General features: G+C 46.5%; 1 protein-coding gene across 1 annotated transcript in view; it reads left to right on the forward strand.

Moving 5' to 3' along the window:
- The first annotated feature begins 373 nt into the window (after positions 1-373).
- The window catches only part of TIAM1 (TIAM Rac1 associated GEF 1), a 361,699-nt gene continuing 340,830 nt past the window's right edge, over positions 374-21,242 (forward strand). The window contains exon 1 of the mRNA XM_079156417.1: positions 374-520. The gene's annotated coding sequence lies outside the window, so the exon portion shown is untranslated. The remainder of the gene's footprint in view (positions 521-21,242) is intronic.

Consider the following 21,242-nt stretch of genomic DNA (forward strand, 5'->3'; position numbering starts at 1 on the left):
AAAGCTGCTTTGTTAGGGGATCCCTCGCTGTTCCCGGGTCGCCGAGCCCCCTCAGTCTTTCCACGGTCTCCCCAGATTGCGCCTCCAGAGCCTGGTTGGAAGGCATCTCGGACGCGGGACGCCCGAATCCCTCTAACCACTGGCCCGAGGCCGGGACGCAGCTCAGGTACCCAGCGTGCGCCTGTTGTCACTCTCCAGCCCAACTCCGAACGCCCCGCTCCCGTATTCTCCGTTTCTGATTGGCTGGACCGAGGCGGAGCGATTGTCAGGAGGTCCAATCGGAACTCGGTTTCCCACGGGCTCCTGTGGCCCCGCCCCCGAGGCCGCGGGCTGAGGCGCCCTGACAGCTCCCATTGGCAGACCGCGAGCGGGCCGGAGCTCGGCCCGGCAGAGCAGCGCCGCCGCCGTCGGGCGCGCAGCTCTGCAGCGAGGCGAACGCTTCGGCGCCCGCAGCCCCCGGGGCCCAGCGGCCCCGCATTGTGGCCGGTCGGGTCGCGGAGATCCGGGAGGAACGTCGCAGGTGAGTACTGCGAGCCTAGGGGGTGCGGGTCGACTGACCAGAGCCGCCCCGAGGGATGGCGATGAGGATGCCCCGAGCCGCTGTGCCCGTGACGGGCACGTCCTGACCCCAGTCTCCCGCACACTGGGGCTCCCGGCGGGTCCTAGCTCCCCCCGATCGGGCTTTACTCGTATTGTTTTCGTATGCATACACTTGGGAGGTGGGGTGATCTGGGGAGGGAAGGCAGGGGGAGATATTTCCAGCGCGAAGGAGCGTCCAGGAGCAACGGGAGACAGCGAAGCCCAGGCGCCGAATGGATGTGACAGTGTCCAGGCGTTGGCATTCGGTCTTCCTGGCAGCAGGAGGTCAGCGCTGACCTGCGGCGGCGGCATCACTGTGTATTTATCGGCTGATTTTTTTTTATATCAACTTCGGGGAGGGCGTACGCGTGTGTGCCTGTGTCTATGTGTGTGTCTCGGTCCCTGACTCGGGCACTTACGGGCCTGGCTTTTTGGCAACGCTGGTAGGGAGCACGTTCTGGCCATCCGTGCCACGATCGGGGCTGGGCACACTGGACAGAGAGCCCGGGGTCCGGCACATAGGGTGGGGGACCCGCGGTGGGCCAGGGAGGGGACATTTAAAGTGGAATCCTGAGGGTGTGCAGACAATGACTTGTCGGGGCCGCGGGGGTCCCGAAGGCTCTGCGCTGGGTCCCCGCGTCTTATCCCTTCCCCGCCTCGCCCTAGCCAGCTCCGCTGCTCCGATGCCGCTGAACCGCGCGGCTGGCCACCCGGCTGGGGACCCGCGTGGGCCCCGCTTTTGTTTACAGACCTCGCCATTGGGCGAGAGCTGTGTGCTGCGCTCCCCCTGCCCTGGCCGCTGCCGCGAGCCCCCTCCAAGTGAGAAGTTGGTGCGCGCTGTCAGGTGATGCCCCCTCCCCCAGCCTTCCTAGACCGTGTTTCAGGGAAAAGACGCAGACTTCGCGCCCAGCCCCCGCCACGCCCCGCGCCCTCAAGTCCCCTACACCGGTAGGCTCTCGTGTCCTGGGACCTCAGGATGACGGCCGTCGGGTCGCTGACCTGGCCATGCCCATTCCTTTCCTGTCGCATCCTCTGGTCTTCCTGCTCTGGGTCTTCTGCCTTTTTCTCCGTGTCGGCAGATTTTGAAGGACGCGCGCGAGCCCTTGGGGACAGTGTGCGATCGGTGCCTACTTCAGTGGTACTCACGCGGCTCCGTGCAGCAGCTGTGCGGCATCCTGGAGTCGGAGTGGATGGGATCGGGTTTCCCTTGCTTGCTGACTTGGCGCACACTTTGAGCTAGAGCAGAGGTTGAGAACCTGGGCTTGAGGTCAAACAAACCAGAGTTCCAGACCTGCTCCGCGTCACTCACGAGCTGGGTGATCCTGGCCAAGCTACTTAATCGCCCCGAGACTCAGTTTGTGCATCTGTAAAGTGGGGATAATGAGTATTCTCAGGGGGAGGGGATTAAAGGACCATATGAATTAACTGCATGGCACAGTAACTGCCACATAGGAAGGGCAGAAGTAACGTTGCTTTTCAATTAGAAAAAATCTGTTACAGAGAATGACTCCCTGTCTTCTCTTTTCTGTGTTCTGCACTCTTCCACCTCCTATTTTGTTTTGTTTTGTTTTATTTTATTTTAAAAGGCACCAAGCACTGTTTTCAGCCTTAAGCAGGGCTTGTTTTACTTGGCCTTTGACTTGGTTATACTTATCTAATCACTTGTAACTCCTTTTTTACGTGTTTGAATTTCCATGGGTTTTAGTTGTTTCTTCTTCCTGCTTCCTCAAGGTGTGAGACCCAGACCAGGGCTTGGAGGAGGAAAAACCCTCCAGTTGGGAGTAGGAAGCTGGTGAACCAATGACCGCTGTAGAGTGATTAGGACCAGTAAGGAGAGAGGTTTGAACAAAGAGAGATCTGGAGGCTGGGAGGCTAGACTGGCTGGAAAGGTGAAATTTAAACTATGTTTTGTAGCAGAAAAGTTTACTAAGTCGCTGGGAGCCAGAATCGGCTCTTTTGTACCTTTGAGTGGTAAACATGGAAGTTGCTAAGTAATTATCTTTGAATGGAGGGGAAATAAACTTAAGGAGGAGGCTGTTGACTAAGCAGGGAAGGTAGAAAGGGAGAATTGATTTCATTGAATGTCTTCAAAATGTTGTCAGTGTGATTTGTCATGAGTTTCCTCTGTTCTACCTCTGCACTGCTCATTTTATTTAGGCAAAGAGAGAAACAGCTTCATATTGGGTGGGAGACTCCAAAACAACACATAATCTGACAAGTAGTTCAAAAAGACAAGCTCAGGTTGTTGACACACTAAGATATGAGTGAAGAAATGCTTCCTGTTTGCCTGAAGGGGCAAATTATTCAGCTGAGTCCAATACCACATCCTTTACATGTGGATCTCAGAGACCTCTGCCAGCCAAAACAAGCAAACAAACAAACAAACAAACAAACGAAAACTCCAGGTGAGAAACTTGTAGAATGTCCAGTGATTGCAGAAGCCTGCAATCAGAAGCCTGCAGGAACTGGTCCTTATCCCCTGCAGTCTGCTGGGCCCACCTCAGTCACCAGGCTGATTGCTGTAGCCCCCCCACCCCCAACATGCTATCGAGGTGGAATTGGGCTGTAGCACTGTTGCTTAGTATCAATTGATAAATGTGATAACCTATTTAAATTCCACTCCCAGAAATGATTCCTATCCTTCCCACACTTATGCTGGGAATTCTCTGGTCCTTAGGGATGTTGAAGGCCCCTTTTCCCCCCTGCTGCTGTCTGGGGATCAAATCAGTTGGGGGCCTACACTTAAAAGCAAGCGAGTGGTTAGGAAATCTCATTAGCTGACAATTTCACTACACTCTAATGCCCTTCCAAAGAGCTAGGACAAAGACCTCCTCCCCCTCTTCAGCTCTCTCTTCCCCAACCCCCTCTAAACCAGAAAGGAAAAGCAGCACGGATCTGCTATCCTTTCTTTAAAATTCCTGCATTCTGTGAAGGCTTTGCTGCGGGCCTACTAGGTGTGCCTGAAAACAGTTCCATTCTCCCTTCTGCCAGGAGCTTACTGACAGAAGAATCATTTTGGTGGAGGTGTGTGTTGGGGAGGTGCGGGTTAACACTTTAAAAGATGTGCAGTACACGTGTATGATTTCCCAAATGGGGACTACAGGTGAGAGTGTAGGAACCCCATGGAAGCTGTGGCTAGAAATCAGTAATGGCAAAAGGAGGAGGGCCAGAAGCCAGAAGGAGAATCCAGTTCCTATGGACAACGTGCAAATGCCCGTGAGATTACAGAACACCACAGACTCAGGCTTGTGGTTGAGAAAGATTCTTATTTTCACTGTTTCCAGTCATTGGGTCTCCTGTTTGCAAAACCCGATTTCAGTGTGTGTGTGTGTGTGTGTGTGTGTGTGTGTGCGCGCGCGCGCGCGCGCGCATCTTCAACGGATAATACCACAACTTAGTTTAACTGTATTAATTGGCTTTATTTTCAATTCTGGACTCCAGAAGCATTTCATTCCATAAAACAGAATAAGCATTTTGATGGTCCAAGCAAAGAAGTTTGGTTTTATAGAAAAAAAAAAAAAAAAAAAAAAAGTGTTCAAAGAAGGCAGAAACAGAAATAAAGTACAGATTGGTCATGTATGCATAGACATTTTCTTTTCTAAATTGAGCAACTAGGTATGTGCCTGAATGTGTCTCTCTGTCCTCTTGTTTTCTGTTTTTTCCTCAATAGAAGACCAGAAAAGTCAGATCTGGGAGTCCCTAGCAAACTTTTCCTGTTTTTCCTGATTCCAAACTTCAGGGATTTTTATCTGTAAACATTCCGTTTTCTGTAACTTCTGTGTCAAAGAGAAAAAATTCACTCTCATCGTCATTGGAGGTCAAATCACCTATCTAAAAAAAAAAAAAAAAAAAAAAAAATTAAAGAAAAATAAAGGAGGTGCTCAGAAATAAAGCAGTACTCAGCAGGGAACAGAGTGTTTCGAAAATAAAACAGTGTTCTAGTGTAAAAGGATACAGAATATGAATAGTCAGGCAGTTTTCCCTTTCCATCCCTTTTCCAACCTCTGGCACCTTCCTCCACACCCCTCCACACAAGACTTTCCCTGTTCTCTCGTCTCCGGGGACCTCATTAAGAAATTCACAAGACCCAGAGTGGTGGCGGGTGGTGCAAACCTCTAATTCCAGTGACTCTGGAGGTTGAGGAAGGAGAGTCACAAGTTCAAGGCCAGCCTTGGCAACTTGGCAAGAGCCTGCCTTAAATCAAATGAATAAGTAAATGTAAGTAAATAAATAAAAAGGGCTGGAGAGGTAGTAGCTCGGTAGTGGAGTGCCCCTGGGTTCAATCTTTAGTAGCTGACTCCAATGCTGATAGGAGATTTTTCTAGAAGACCTCAGAACTCTTGCTAGCTGGAGAGGTTTCTCCCGCAGCTGGGCTGAGGTAGATCCCAGAGACCTTGCATCCTGCTACCTCGCTGTGGAGTGGGGTCTCAGTTCACAGACAGAAGTGCCAGAGGTGGGAACACAATGGCATGATATGAAAGCTGACCAGTTGTTTGCTTTCAGAGGACATTAAACAAAAATGACGGTGGAGTGTAGTACTCTGTGGGAGGGTGGTTTTTTCAGTTTTGAATGGGCGAAGTCCTTTGAGGCCGAGTCAGCTGCAAACCTGTCTTCCCACAAAGAGGACTTTAGTGTTGTTGGCTTTAGTGAGGATCTCAGCATTTTAGAGCCTAGCAAAACCAAAGTATGACATGGAAAATAGTTGGTTTTCTGTCTGGGAGCACTTCAAATTTATGAGGGAGAGGAGAAAGAAAAGAGAGGGGGAGGCATGTTTGATTTTTAAAAACTCAGCACCTATATTATTTATTCCAGTTCCTGCCCAATTTATTAAAGATCAAAGAATGAGGGCAGCGGGTCCCTGTTGTTCACGGTTTTTTCTTTCCATGGTTTCAGTTACCTGAGGTCTGAAAATATTAAATGGAAAATTCCAGAAATAAACAATGCATACGTTTTAAATAACTTTTATTAAAGTATATGGTTGTGACTGTTTGATTTTGTGATGAGTTATTTTGATTTATTTGTTTTTGTGGTGCTGGGGATCAAGCACAGGGCCTCACACATGATCTACAAGTGCAGTACCAGTGAGCAACACCTCCAGCCCTACAGTATTAGTGATTGCTGTGCCCAATTTATAAATTGCACTCGAGCATTGTATGTCTAAGGGGGTATGAAGGAGAAAGGTGTGATGGGCCTGAGAGCTATTCCAGACTTTGAATGGGTGAGGAGTGGAGATCACGTCATGGAGAGTTAGTCGCTTTTCCTTAAAAACTCCAAACCCAGTCTATGGCCAAGGGGTAGACAGGATATCTTGCAGGAAAAAAAAAAAAAAAAAGGCAGAGAGACAGAGAAAAAAAGCTGCCTTTGTAGAGCCCGCCTCCAGTGGAGAGCTTTCCTACCTCCCTTCAACTTTCCCTCCAGCTGCCAACCTGGTAAACACAGATGAGTCCACTTCCGGCTCCTGGTTCCTCTGGCCTGCTCTGCGGAGGTGATAAGGAGCCTCAGAAAGCCCCGGGTCAGCCCTGGGGAAGGAGGAGGTCAGGATGAGGGTGTCTGGGAATCTTCCCTGCAGAGGTGTCAAAATGAAGAATGGAGTGGATGGGATTTTCAGCCCTTCCTGGGAAGGTGGGTGCGGAGAGTTGGTCCTGGAGGTGACGGATGTCTGCCTGTCCACTGGGGAGCCTGGAGGAGGGACTGCCTTGCAGAACCTTCCCTTTCCTTTCTTCCATCCCTGCTGGAGGCTCCAGGGTCTTTGGGGACAGGTTGTAGCCCAAGGCCTGGCCTGCCCAGGGCTTCTTCAGATCCCGTGGACAAGGTTTCTTTTGATCTATCTGCATCTCCTGGGTGCACTCGGCTGCATCCCAAGGGAATGATGATTTCAGGCAGGAATGTCCAGGAATGTCCAGGAGAGCAGGGGACTCCTGGGCTCGTTCACATTCACTCTGGGCTGTTTCCAGAGGTTCACAACCATGGGTTTATTCTCGTCATGACTTTCTCAGATGGGTTTTGTTTTGGACTTGATAGGCGCCTGTCCCCACTAACTGAAGAAACATGTTAGTCTCCGTCTCCTCATAGGCCTCCAGGTTGTCCTCAGAAAATGATCACTCTGGGGCAAGTTTATTAGTGCAGGTAGGCTCCTTGGGGTCTGGTAACTGCCCGACTGTTTCCACCTGGCGGGCCCCTGAGCCCTCTGGGTAGGGCCCTGGGGCACTCGCCTGTGCCTCTTGCCTGGTGTAATTATTAATTCTCCCACCTGACTTTCTCACAGGTGCTCCACTTTGGCTTCCTGGAATCCCGAGTCCCAAGTGTCCCAGCTGTAATTGTGGCATTTTAAATAACCACACCGTGCTTCCTGATGGAGCGCCTGCGGTGCCTTCACCCGAGGCCTCCCAAGCACCTTCAGGTTGGGCCTGTGGTGTGTGGAGAGTGCTCTTCATCCCAAATGACACTCCCATTCCAAGTTATTAGGACCTCTGGATGTTTTTTTCTCACTGTGGGGAGGTTTTGACCCTATTGTGGTGTTTCTTTGTGTTGGCCTTGTCTGGACTTTCATGACTTTCTTCTTCTCTTTAAGGGCTGACATCCATTTTCAGGATGACTTCTTGGGACATAGTCTTGGCTGTTAGATTTGTCGCTCCTCCCCTGCCCCAATACTGGGGATGGAAGCCAGGGCCTCACACATGGGAGGCAAGCACTCTATCACTGAGCTACTTACTCAACCCTTTTTAAATCATTTTTTTTCGGGGACAGGGTCTCACCAGGATACCCCGACAGGCCTTGAACTTGCCATCCCCCTGCCTCACCACCTCAGGAGAGCCTGTCTGCTTTCTGTGGGAACTTTGTGTTATCATAATGAAACTCCGCTGCAATTATAACTGTGCACCACCATGCCTGGCTACTCTCGTCATTTTGCTCAGATACACTTAAATCACAATTTCACTCAGTTGTAATGATTGAATTAAAATTTTCTTCTGACATAAAGTATATTGTTCTTTTTTGGGGGGGGCGGGTACCAGGGATTGAACTCAGAGGCACTCAAAAACTGAACCACATCCCCAGCCCTACTTTGTATATTCTTTAGAGACAGGGACTCACTGAGGTGCTTAGGCTTTTGCTGAGGCTGGCTTTGAACTTGTGATCCTCCTGCATCAGCCTCCTGAGCCACTGGGATTGCAGGCGTGTGCCACCGTGCCTGGTGTATATTGTTCTTTGATAAAGATTCTTCCACTCAATTACTGCCAAGTTTGGTTTGATTCTAGAAACAATGTGCAAAGTAATAACTCCATATAGTATTAAGAAATTCATAGAACAGATGGACTTATCACAAACAATGTATGCTGTTGCCATCCTGTTTTATTCCTACCCAGGCCTATAATCTTCAGAAACAATCATTTTGGCTCAATTTTTATTTGAGTTCTTCTAGTGGTTATCTTGATGTCTAAAATGTTGCTCTAACAATATGTGTGAGTCTCAGTAATGGATAAAGACTAGACGTTTGTGTAGCTCACTGTTCTGGAGCCTGGGAAGTCTAAGAGCATGGCACCCGTACCTGGTGAGTACGCGTACCCATACCCATGCTGCATTATAACATGGCCGAGGGCATCACTTGGTGAGACAGCGGGAATGTATTTCAGTTTAGGTTTCTTTTCCTCTTGTAAAGCCTCCATTCATACCTTAGTAAACTCACCCCATGACCACTTGTAATCCTAATCACCCCCCCAAAGCCCCACCCCCAAATACTATCAGCGTATGAATGTGGGGATGAAGTTCCCAGCTGGTGAACTTTCCGAGGGACACATTGAACCACAGCTGGTTCTTCTATTCATTACTCTTCCATCTTTGTGTTATTTTTAGAGACCTTTACTTTAGTTCCATCAACCTATGACTTTTGGTGCCCCCTTTTAAAATGAGAACATTAGGTCCTGATCTATCTTTGTCCCCAACTCCCCCTTTTGTCAGCTGTGCCCGCTGGTAACATTGTTACATTGTGTTTCTGCCACCATGATTAAGTGTTCTATTCCTTGCTTATAGATGGTTTTTGTTTTCATAATGGCTGTGTTAGATATTCACAAATCCTGAAATTCACCTCTTTAAATTATAGAATTCAGGGATTTTTGGTATATTTATGGAGTTATATAAGTATCACACTCAATTTTTGAACATTTACATCATCCTCAAAGGAACCCTGTACCCCATTGGTCACGCCCCTTCTTTACCTCTCCTCTCAGCCTCTGTTAACCAATAATCTGCTTTCTGTCTCCACAGATTTGCCTGTTCTGGACATTACATGTAAATGAAATCATATATACACAGCCTTTGGTGACTGGCTTCTTTCAATTAGCATGGATCTGTGATCCATTCCTTTTCGTGGCCAAATAACATGCACTGTATGGACATACCACATTGTGTTTATCCATTTATCAGTTGGTGACATTTGAGTTATTCTTACCTTTTGGCTATTGTGAATAGTTTGCCGCTATGAATTAGTGCAGAAATATTTGTTTGAATATCTGGTTTTAAAAATTTGGGAGGCATCTCTCTGAGAGTGGAGTTGCTAAGTCCTATTTTAAGTCTGTTTAATCTTTTGAGAAACTGCCAGGTGACTTTCCAATATGGTGGCATCATTTTACATTTCCACCTGCAGTACATGAGAATTTCACTTTCCCCACATCCCTTATTATGTGTCTTGTTTATTATAAGCATTCTAGTTTGTGAGAAGTGGTGCCTCCTTGGGGTTTTGATTTGCGTTTCTCTGATAAATAATGATGTTGAGCATCTTTTCATTTCCTTATTGGGTAGTTGCATATTTTCTTTCATAAATGTCTATTCAGACACTTCACCCATTTTTCACTTGGATTTTGGTTATTTCATTAATAAATTGTAAGAATCCTTAACATTTTTTTTTTTTTTTTTTTTTAGTTTTTGATGGACCTTAATTTTTATTTATTTACATGCTGTGCTGAGAATTGAACTCAGTGCCTTGCACATGCTAGGTGAATGCTTTACCACTGAGCCACAACTCCAGCCCTGTGAGAATTCTTTATGTCTTTTGTTTTATTTTTCGTGGTGTTTTTGTGGTGCTGGGAATGCAGCCCAGGGCCTTGTGCATGCTGGGCAAGCATCCCACCACTGATTGACATCCTAGCCTATCTTTATGAAGTTTAGATACAAGTCTTTTATCAGACATGATTTTCAAACATTTTCTCCATTCAGTAGATTGTCATTTTACTTTCTTGATGGTGTCCTTTGCATATTGTTTGCTTGTGAAAGCTGAAAATCAATAAAAAATGTTTGCTTGGTTTTTAATTCTGTCAATATTTTTCACTCTATACTTAGGTGCATATTAGATTTATATTTTGTTTTCTACAGTTCTCTTTGCATCATTAATTAGGTTATAGATTCAGTAAAGAAGCACAGGAAACATTTTGTTTTAGAACAGCGACTTTACACTTAAAAAAAGAGCAGTACTTCATTTATTTAAAATAAACTCCATGAACTCCATGAGTGACTCAGTTATTGCATTTATTTACCACAGCTAATTGAAGGAAATACTTGCAATATAATTCAGAAGAGAAGTGTCTTTGGGTATTAGCTTTCAGATGTTAAATTTTTTTTCTGGGTGATATTTTTGTATGTGTTATATTGGGACAGAAGTTTTTAACTCTGGGCAATTTTGCTTCCAGGAGACATTTGGCAAAGTCTGGAGATACATTTTTAGTTTGCCACTACTGGGGAGGTTGTAGAGGCCAGGCGTACTGTTACCATCCCTGCAATTCATAGAAAGGTCACCCAGGCAGAATAGTCTGGGCTGCAGTCCAATAGTGCGAAGTTTAGACCACCTGCATTGAAAAGACACACATACTAAACTGGGGAGGGGGGGGTTCACACTGAGCTGCATCCCCAGCTCTGCAAATGTTGTTTGTATTTAAGGTCATTTTTAAAAAATTTCTTTACCTGGGAAGGAGTTTATGTTTCTAGATATTTGCAAATGAGCTTTTCTTGATGCTTCAGCTTTTGTTTATTACTTTAGCTGGAATTCAATGAATCAGGTATGTTTTTTTTTTTAGAATGGAAAGTTTGTTGACAATGAAGGTAAGAATTTTTGCAGGCGTGGCTTCCAGATGCTTCAGCAGGTTTTTCCCAGTTAATGACCTCAGTATATTGTTGAGACTGTATCATGCAAGGATGTCTTTAGCCCTAAAATCTGATGTGGGTACTATTATGGAGGAGCAGTATTGTGGGTGATCATTCATAATCTGCTCCTCCTAAGCAGTTTATTAAGCATTGAAAATATTTCCAGAAAAATGTTCCAAGTGCCGTGCCAGGTCTACTGTGACATTTTAGAAAAGTTTTATGAATATTAAGGTAATTATCTCATCCTGAAATCTGATTAGAAATTATAATTTCAGTTTCTACAATTATATCAATTGAACTTTAACATTTCATTGTAGTTTAGAATTTAAAACTGTCTAAGGTTTTCGCTTAACTAAGCCATTTAATAAACCAATTATTAAAAATAAACCTAAACTATAAACTATTCACCCTGTGTTTGTCCCCCTCCCCCATAATTAATTGTTTAACTTCAGGGTTGAGTCTGTCCACAACCTTTACAACCTTGGCCCCGTGAATTCTCACCAATTTTATTAAACAATTCAAGTTACATTAAAGGCTTATGGCAGCCTATAGCTACAAATTCAGTTTTTCAAATAGGAATACCCAATGACTGGCTCGTTTGAAAGATGGAGTCAAAACCAGATGGAATTTATTTGTCCAAGCGGCTGGTTAGTGTTAGGATCCTAGAGTTTTCGTGCCAAAGATTTTAGAGATCCCAGTTCACTGCCCATTTCTTTACCCCAGGTCAGTTAATGTAGCTTATTTAGAGTGAGAAGAGCTAGAATTATTCCTCATGGACAGCCTCTGAATTTTAATTGCAGTAATCCGTGTCTTCTCATCCTGTGATACAGCAGTTCTGAATCCCAGCCAAGTCAGGAAGAGTGAATTTATGAGCTTCCTAGCAACTAGCAACTAGCAACTAGCACTGTAGCCTGCCTGGCTCTTATCTTTATTTCCTCACATGGAGCCAGGCAGTCCTTCCAAGATTCTGGGGTATAGTCCCATACCTGGGGCAGTCAGTAGGTATGGGATTTGGAGAGACTGGTCCATGAGCATAAGATGTAGTCTTAGTTGCTGTGTTATGGGTGCCAGGAAATTTTAATTTGGGGAAAAAATGGACATCTCTCAAGCAATAATTAGGTATGATTTTTCCACCTTGAAAGTTCCTTTGTGGAATTTTGAAAGGGAGAGCTTTTTAGGACACGAGTTAAGTTTATTAGCTTAGATGCTATGAGATGCTGTCTTTGATTTTGCTACCTTAACATGAATAAAATCTCTCTGATCTCTTGCAGTGTTAAAATGGTTGACAGCCCTTGATTATCCGTGCCTATCCTCCTTTTTCTCAAGCATGGTGTGGTTTTTGTCTGTTGGCTTGTTGTTTATTTATTTTGTTTGTTTGCTTGTTTTTCATTCTCTCCTGGGTGATTCTTTAAGAACATCTCTTATTTTATTAAAAAAAATTCATTCTGAACCATTTCTCTTAATTACATCGGGCACATGACAATATTTTTCAAGTGTTTTTTAAGTGTTGAGATAAGGGTGGCTCTTTTGCTCCCCGCCCCAGGTAATTTTTTCTAACTTTGAAAGATTGTATAATGAGTGAAATGAGTATTAGTTTCATAACGAGAAAAATCACGGTCATCAGTACATCCTTGGGTAGGTGGTAACTAGTGGAAACTTAAGACTGCCATGTTGAATCTTCTTGTTTTGTAATCCACTTACACATGGGGATTAATAGCAAAGTGCTCCTCTCAACAATAAGGACCTCAGGAAGAATAAAGAATATGTGGATGCTCTGGAATGAACAAAGATGAGAAAGCCCCCGGGGGCAGCAAAGGAGCCCCTCTGATTAGATCTCAATGGAAGGATTAGCCCCATTGATGGATCCATTCAGGCTAGGTTTGAACTTGACCTTGGAAGGCTCACTGCCTTTCTTCCCTCCCCTTTCTCTCCAGACACTGGTCCTATATCCACAGTTCCCATCATGATTGTACTCCCAACCTCAGTTTTTCTCTAGGATCACCTCCTGGTTCATGCATAACCCTAACCCCTTGAAGATACTAGAATATTGATGATTTTCAAGGCAAACTTAACTCATGTCCGTTTTTGTTTCCTAGGGCTGCTGTAACAGGGTGCCACAGCAGGGGGATTTTAGACAACAGCACCTTATTCTCTTCAAACTCTGCAGACTTCAAGTCTGAAATCACAGTAGGGGTGGGGCCCACTCCCTTCCAGGCTCTGGGGGGGTGGGGATTCTTTCTTTGCCTCTTTCAGCTTCCGACAGCTCCAGGGGTTCCTTAGCTTGTGATACTATTATTTGGGTTCTTGTCTCCCTCAGGTGACACTCTTCTCCTTCGAGTCTGTTTCCAAATTTCCTTTACAAAGACACCCATCACTGGTTTGGGGCCCATTCTGGGTCACTATGACTCCATCTTAACTTGTTGCATCTGAAAAGAGTCAATTTACAAAGAAGTTCACATTCATAGGTAGGGGGTGGGGGCAGGGGGATTTCAGGATTTCAACATGATTTGTTTTTGAGCCATAATTTGACCCAAAATTATATCCAACCACTCTGTTATACTGCCTGTTTAAAAAATATTAAGCACATATGATAGGGATATATATTTAATGCTAATGTCACAGAAGGAGTTTCCAGAGAAGGGGATTGTTTTATTCAGCTTTTTCATTGCCGTGATCAAAAGACTTGACAAGAACAATTTCAGAAGGGGAAACATTTATTGGCACTCACGATTTCAGAGGTCTCAGTCCATAGATGGCTGACTGCATTGCTCTGGAGGTGAGGTGGAACATCATGGCGGAAGATTGTGGAGGAGGAAAGCAGCTGAGGACATGACAGTCAGGAAGGAGAGAGAGAGGAGGGAGAGAGAGAGAGAGAGAGAGAGAGAGAGAGCGAGCACAGTCTACTCACCAGGCACAAAATATAAACCCCAAAAGTGTGCCTCCAGTGACCTGTTTCCTCTGGGCACTCCCTACCTGCCTGCAGATACTTCCTAGTTAGTCTCTATCAGTGGATTCATGCACTGATTGGGCTGAAGTTCTCATAATCCAATCACTTCACTCCCCAACTTTATTGCATTGCGTTATCTTACCCATGAGCTTTTGGGTATAAACCACAACAGCGACCTTGTCTCAGGACAAGTGGGTCCTTGGCATATGTGATGGAAAAGAATTTCAGTATGTGTCAGTCAGAGACACAGAGATTTATTTAAGAAAGAAGATACACATTCAAGGGAGAATGTAGGCTGTGTCAAGGGAAGAATGTCTCTGGGGGAATATTAAGAAACACTCATTTAAGGGAGAATGTGGGCCATCTCCAGAGGGCGAGAGCCACCCTTTGGTGTGGGGTGTTAATATTTATAGAGGGACAGTTGCTAGGGCTGCCTTAGAGGGGAGTCAGTGTGGAGTTATACTCAGTTTTCCCTGTGCTTACGTATTACCTTCCTATTAACTTTCTGTAGGCAAGAATGTGGGTCAAGGGCCCTGGGCCAGGGCATAGGCTAAGGACTTGTGCTGGGTTGCTCACAAAGGCTTCTTTTGCATTCCAGTTGCTCAGGGGCACTTCTCAATCTTTCTTTTTCTGTATCCCCACATTCCTATCTCAGACCCAGTTGCTGATTAGCAGTCTCCAACCAGGATGAACTTGGTGCTTGAACTTGGTGCTCCAGCAAGGGGCCACAGATAGGCAGCATGCAGCCCTGAGGTGGAAATGGGTGGGTGGGAAAGCAACCAGACAGGCAGTTTGAAATGAGCAGATAAACAGCAGAGAACTAAGAAAAACTCCGAGGACGTTACACCAACATGCCTTTGATTCCAGGGTGAGCCTCGGTGGACCTGGGCTTTTTTCAAGGTTATGGGGCTTGGTGCTGAGAGGCCAGAACCAAACTGCAGATGGCTCAGAATATCTGCATACTGAAAGTCTATGGGTAGAAAATAATGGAGACTTGTAACTATAATGATAAAAAGGATGGGGGACAGGTTTAAAGTGGGGAGGCTGAGTTCCCAACCTCAAGGGGAATAAATATACTTTGGTTAAGAGGTAGGAATATTCCACAGTATGCGTTTATAAGCAGACAGAAGGATGATGGAGATCTTCATGGCCAGGGGATGCCTTGATAGCAAGCGGCTGGATAAAGCATTGAGGGAACAATAATACTGAGTGTGACCACTGAGGCAGGGATGAGGGGCCTGGCTGTAGGGAAAAGAGCAACTTGCTAATTGAGATTTGACGAGTACTCAGTCAGGCCTCTACTTGACATTCCCCGACCCTTTTTGGTCAGCAAGGATTGTTGCACTGAACGCTTGCTTGTATAAGATTTTGTGCTGCAAATGAATCAGACTTTTACTTGCCTATGATGGGAAAGCAGTGGTTGCTTTTGGTTTTCTTTGTTCTTTCTTATCTGTGTGGTTTTTTTTTTTTTTTTTTTTTTTTTTTTGACTTTTTACAATTTTGCAACTTGGTACTCTGTTTCTTTTCACGTAAACAGTGGCCATCAACCTGAACAATGTAGCCACTTCCTCCTTACACTTTGCCCCAGAGCAAGACTTGGATTTCACATTTGTGAGATGGTGAGATTGAAACACCAAGGTCCTCTCTAGCTCTCCTAATCCCGCGCCTTTTGATTTTGAACCAAATCTTAGGAGGGAAATAGGATGCAGTGTGAAGCGACTGTCAGGTGCATACCCTGGGGAACTGAAGGTGTCCTATGTGGCTGGGTTTGAAGAGGCGAATGTCCTCCTCCAGCACCTTTTCTCACCCTTCCCTGCCCTTCGACTGTGATTGGCTTTAGTTTGGGATTTTCGGGTTGGAAGGATTGATTAAGCCCCCTCCACTGCAGAAGGACATGTTCTGTGGGACATCTGGGCTGACGATGGTCACCTGGGACTTTTTTGGGTTCCATTGCGGAGAGGAGGGAGGAACTGAAGCCAGAGCTGGAGGGTCCCATGCTGGAGCTGCCGGATGAGCTGATTGATGTTGGTGAGGCCTCCTGCCCTTTCTGAGGCTGGTCCTCACACATCTATGCAGTGATGCGTAGGGAGTGACCCCACTTTCAGGTTGTAGGAACAACTTAAGGCACATGTGGGCTGGGCATTCTTAAGACCTAAAGGAGGGTAACAAAGTCAGTCTGAAGAGACTGACACTGGATGCCCTTGATCTTGAACTAGTGAAAGTTGTCCCCCCACAACCCCCCTACGGGAATTGAGTCTACCTCCCTGACTTCTTTCACCTGACTTCTATGCTGACTGTCCTATGGAGTAGCATAGAAGTCGGCACCTCATTGCCCCATAAGCCTTTGCTACTGGCTGCCAGGCCTCCCACTATTGAGTTCGAATAGTCCTTTTCAAGTAAAACTTCATACTTCACCTGGCCTTTGTATGACGTGGAATCTTTAATTCTGTGAATGCCCAAATGAACATTTCAAATTTTGGCATAGGAAGGTGTCATGGACCAAATTGTGTTCCCCTCAAATTGATGGGTTGAAGTGCTAGACTCTAGTTCCACAGAACAGGTCTGCATCTATGTGTGGAGATACGGTCCCTTTTGTGAGTGTGTATGGGGTTGTGGATTGAACCTAGGGACACCCCACCACTGAGCTACATCCCCAGTTCTTTTTATTTTTGAGACAGGTCTCCCTAAGTTGCTGAGGCTGGCCTCAAACTTGCAATCCTCTTGCCTCAGTCTCCTGAGTTGCTGGGATCACACTGTCACTGGTTATTTAATACTATTCTTATTGAATATTTTTGGTGGGAATTAGGAGGCTTGCAGATCAAATGCTGACCTTCATTGTATATTTTCCTTCTGGGCAAAGAATGAGGAGTCATTTCCTCAAGGAAATAAATGGATACTTTGATAAGTGGTGTTTACGATTACAACCAGCATACTGGTTGCCTTGGATCAATTGATCTACCCTTTGTGCTGGGCCTTTTGGACACTTTACACATGTGATTATTGAAAATCCTAAGGTGGGTCCCCGTATCCCATTTTGCTGATGAGAAAGTGGAGAAGCAGAGAGATTAAGTGGTGTCTCCAAGGCTGCACAACTTGGATGTGATACAAGCCACAAGCATTAGTGGGTGACAACATGTGGGTGGTCATGGGGCAGGAATGGGCTGCCCCTCCCCCACACGGTCTCCATCAAGGCCACTAAGTTCCTAAGCCCCTCTCATTTCATGTGCTGGGCAGCCCGGTGTGACCACGTGACTCTGCTCCACCGAGCAGACTATTTGTTGTAGAATAGCCGGTTCTTTTTTTTTCCGTCTCATTTAATGTGATCCAATAGCTCAGAGTACTCTGTCAGAGGTATTTTATTTAGGCGAGACCGTTTAAGAATGGAAGAAATTTCCTGTTGAGAGATTTTATATGTGTGGTGCGTGTGTGCTCGTGCAGGCAAATGGACGTTTAAGTGTGTGTGAGGCAGGCAGAGCAGACGCCGGAAGTCTGGGGACCGCTTAGGTCTGTAACCCTCACTCTCGCTCCAGCTGTCCAGCTCCGCAAGACCTTCTGGGTTTCCATTTATGGGGCCCCTTTACTGTTATGACACCTGTTTAAATCTGGCGTTTCCATTACGGGGAGTCCTAGTAGGTGGCGGGAACAAGCGTCTCAGGCAGGGACGACGTGTGCAGGCTGCCCTCCTCTCACCGCTGCTTGTGGAAATCCCATTTTTGGCCTTTTTTTCAGGCAGAAGAGAAACACATAAAAATGTTTTCAGGGACCTCCAACCCCTCTGGCTTGTGGCTCAGATTTCAGCCTTTGACATGGAGAAAGAATCTTTTGGAACCAAGGCAGCACTCATGAAAATATTGTTGTATCCACACTGCTTTTTGGAAAAACAAAGATCCTTGAAGCACGTTGCATGGACTTTGTTCCCTGAAACCACAGGATGTTAAACTTGCATGGAGATGGTGTTCGGTGTCTCCTTCCTTAGAAAAATGGACATCCCCAGCAGGAGAGCTTTGCCCTGAATGGGTGATATTATCCCTGATGTGTAGACAGGATGCTGGTGCAGATACTTGCTTTTAAAAAATTTTTGATATTAAACTTAACACACAAATGGAAAAGCGTACATTATTGTAAGTGTACGGCTTGGTGAATTGTTGCAGAGCACACCTGTGGAGCAAGATCCAGAGGCAGACCACGCTGCAGCCCCAGGAACTTTCCCATCAGCACCCTCTGAAGGGCAACCCAATCCCAGCTTATCACACCAGAAGTACTTGATAATAATGGAATTACACGGTGTATACAGTTACGTTTTGCCTGATGGGGATTTGTGCTGAGAAACGTGTGGTTAGGCAGTTTTGACGCTGTGTGAACATCAGGGAGTACACATTAAGAATGCTGCAGTGTCACTAGGCAGCGGAGTCCTTGGGACCGATGGCATGCATGCAGCCTTTGTCCGACACGCTGTTACACGCACACGCCTGAATCCATTGTCTGTGAGATGCACCTACTTTTATTGTTCACTTCCCAAATATTTCTTTTTATTTTTTCTTTCATTTGTTTGGATAAAGAATACCTTCACATGGTTTCAAGATAAAAGTTATGGACTAAAGTACACATGAAGAAATCTTGCTGTCGCCCATCCTTGCTGCTCATTTTCCCACACCCTTGGGTAACTTTTTTGGTTTCTTGCGAATTCTTGCAGTACTGGTTTCTCTGCGTACATTCTCTATTCCAAAGTCTGCACTTCTGCTTCTCAGAAGCTGGTGCAACCTCTTCATGCGCCACACCTTGCTGTATTTCTTTCCTTCGTTGTTCCTCTTCAGTTTTAAGATTTGTGCCCTTTTCCAGGTCCTACTTGGTGGGTTGAGTTTGCCCCCCAAAAAACTCAGGTCCCTGGAACTTCAGAATGTGGCCTTCTTTGGACATAGGGTCTTCGCAGGTGTATTAAGTAAGAGGTGACCACACTGGGTTACTGTGGGCCCTAAATTCTGTGATTCAGATGGAGAGACACAGATGCGGAGGAGGTAGCTATGTGACGATGGAGGCAGGAATCGGAGTAATAACGCTCAAAAGCCAAGAAGCCACCAAAAGCCACCCGAAGGCAGAAGGGGCAAGGAAGCATGCTCCCCTAGGGCTTCCGGAGGGAGTGCAGCCCTGCTGGTGTCTTGATTTTGAACTTCTGGTGTTCAGAACTGAGCGGCAATCGATTGCTGTGGTGTTCGGGCACCCCAGTGTTTGGTCTGTTCAGAAGCCCCAGGAGATGAATGTGCTCTTCTGGTCCTTTCTCCCGGACTTGCCCAGCATCCTCCTTCCTGCCAGGGTGGCCTGAGCCTCCAGTGCATCTTCCACGGGAAGTCTGTGTGAAATGTGTCTGAGCACATCGCTCCTGGGTGAGGGCCCACTGGTGTTCCGCATTGTTAGTGGTACAGAGTCCAGTGGGGAGCCTGTCCCTGCTCCCCTCTCTGCCTCACCTGGTGCTCACCCCAGCCTTGCCCACTCAGCTCTAAGGTGGACACACACTGGCAACTGCCAACAGGCTGAGCTTGGATGGAGGAGCAGTGGGCGAGGCTGTGACGCCCCCGCGCCCACCACTGTCTGAAGGCCCCCTCCTCCCGGCTTCTTGCATTTAGATGGCCCTCCTTGCTGCCAGTGCAGCCCAGATGGCAGTGTTTGCTGGCAATTCAAAAACACGATGTGTTCTTCTCTCAGGGACAGTGATGTGCAGGGGCTAAAGGGGTCATCAGATGCAGTGAAGGGCAAACTCAAACATGGAGCCGTGCTGCCTGGTTTGCACTGTGGGGCCACAGACAGCAGCCCCCTGCCCCGTCCCCACCTCCCGTTCCCCTCCCCAGATCCACGGCTTCGCTTCCCATGATTTCCATTCCTGTGGTCACCTGTGGCCCCAGAATATAAATATTTATCCTCTTTCAAGAGAAAGACACCACATTTATATAGCTTTTCCTATAGTATATTATAACTGCTCTGTTTTGTTATTATTCTCACCGTTAGTCTCTTACTGTGCCTAATTTATAAATTAAACTTGAATCATAGGTGTGTGTGTGTGTGTGTGTGTGTGTGTGTGTAGGAGAAAGCTTAGTCTAGTAAAGTTGGGTGCAGGCCCAGGATTCAGGCGTCCTCTGGGGACTGGAAACATACCGTCCATGGATAAGCGAGAATGACCTTGAATAAACTTGTTAGCTCGCGGTGTCCTGGTTTCCTCATTTATCAAATAGGGACGCTCAGGGCCGCTGCTTCCCGGGGATTGTGTGAATAGTGACTCCATTCCCATGGATGCTTCCAGCAGACCTGGCGCTGGGGGATGTGGGGGGGTGGGGGGGTGTTGCCGGTCCCCATGCTTTCTCTCCGCATTTTCTCTCCGGGTCTATCCTTGCTTCCTGTTAAAGGCTCAGCACAGACGCCGTTCTCTGTAGAAACCCCTCCCGACTCCTTGGCTGGCACAGCAAGCCCTTCCCACCCACTCATCCGTCTGTGTGCCCATTCTGGCATCTATTTGGTGTGCTTTCAGGAAAATAGCCGCTAATGATTGAGTGTTGTCCCGGATGTCGCGGGGTACGTGTGCCAGGGTGGCCCTCCAGTTCACATCAGCTGAGAACACCTGTCCGTGTCATTGGGGAGGTCAGGAGAGTCTGGCACAGGGAGCGATCAAGGCAATGGGAGGGAGAAAGAGTCCCGGATAGAGAACCAGAGGACTGGTGAGAGGGGCTGATTGCAAGGCCAAGCTCACTCACAGCTGCTGCATCTTCCCATGAAGAGCTGTGAGACTTGGTGTCCACATCGTTCCTGGATTTTAATGAATCAGAGTTCATTCATGTACTCTTTGGTTTTAAGATGCTATGAGAAAAAGGGGGGAAAAGGAGCTTTCTGGATCAACTGATAACAAGAACACTGAGAAAATATGTTCAATGCTCCAAATAACCTGACAGCGATTATTTTTTTAGGGGCCTTGAGGCTTATAAATGAGCTGCAGTTTTGACCAGGCAGGAAGAAATTAAGATTTCGCAAGTGCTGATTTTGGATTCTTCTTTGATTTGTGCTAGAATAGGACAGGCCCTTAATCCAGGAAGCTCAATTTCCTGTGAAGTATGGTTGCTCTCTCAATGGAAGCACTAGATTTAACAACTTTTTAATAAGGCCTGGACATCCACAGAAGGAAGTCTCCTGGCCAGTGCGTGAGGCTTCGCTGTTAATGGTGAGTTCTGCTGTGTTTGGTGATAGCCTCAAGCCTGTTTCTGGTCCTTAGAAGACAGTGTCTGCCCCTCTCCTTATTGTATTTACCACTATTTTGAGTGTGTTGAGTATTCGGATCTGAAACTCAGTCCTGGAGAGGTTCTCCTGATTGCAGGCAGCTATTTCCGACAGACCGAAGGGCTGTTTGTCCTCTTAGGAGCTGTGCAAACGAGCCCAGCACACCCTGTAACTGGACACTTGGGAGACTGAATCCCTCATTCTTAGGAAATGCTTTATCTAACCTTATTCTTTCTTGGCCACACATCACAATCAGAGGGTCTGTAGTCATCCTGCCTACTGTGGTGGCCATATATGACCAAGCTGACTCAGGGTGTGCTGTTAGTGT

Source organism: Sciurus vulgaris (assembly GCF_902686455.1).
Source record: "Sciurus vulgaris genome assembly, chromosome: 10".
Lineage (NCBI taxonomy): Eukaryota > Metazoa > Chordata > Mammalia > Rodentia > Sciuridae > Sciurus > Sciurus vulgaris.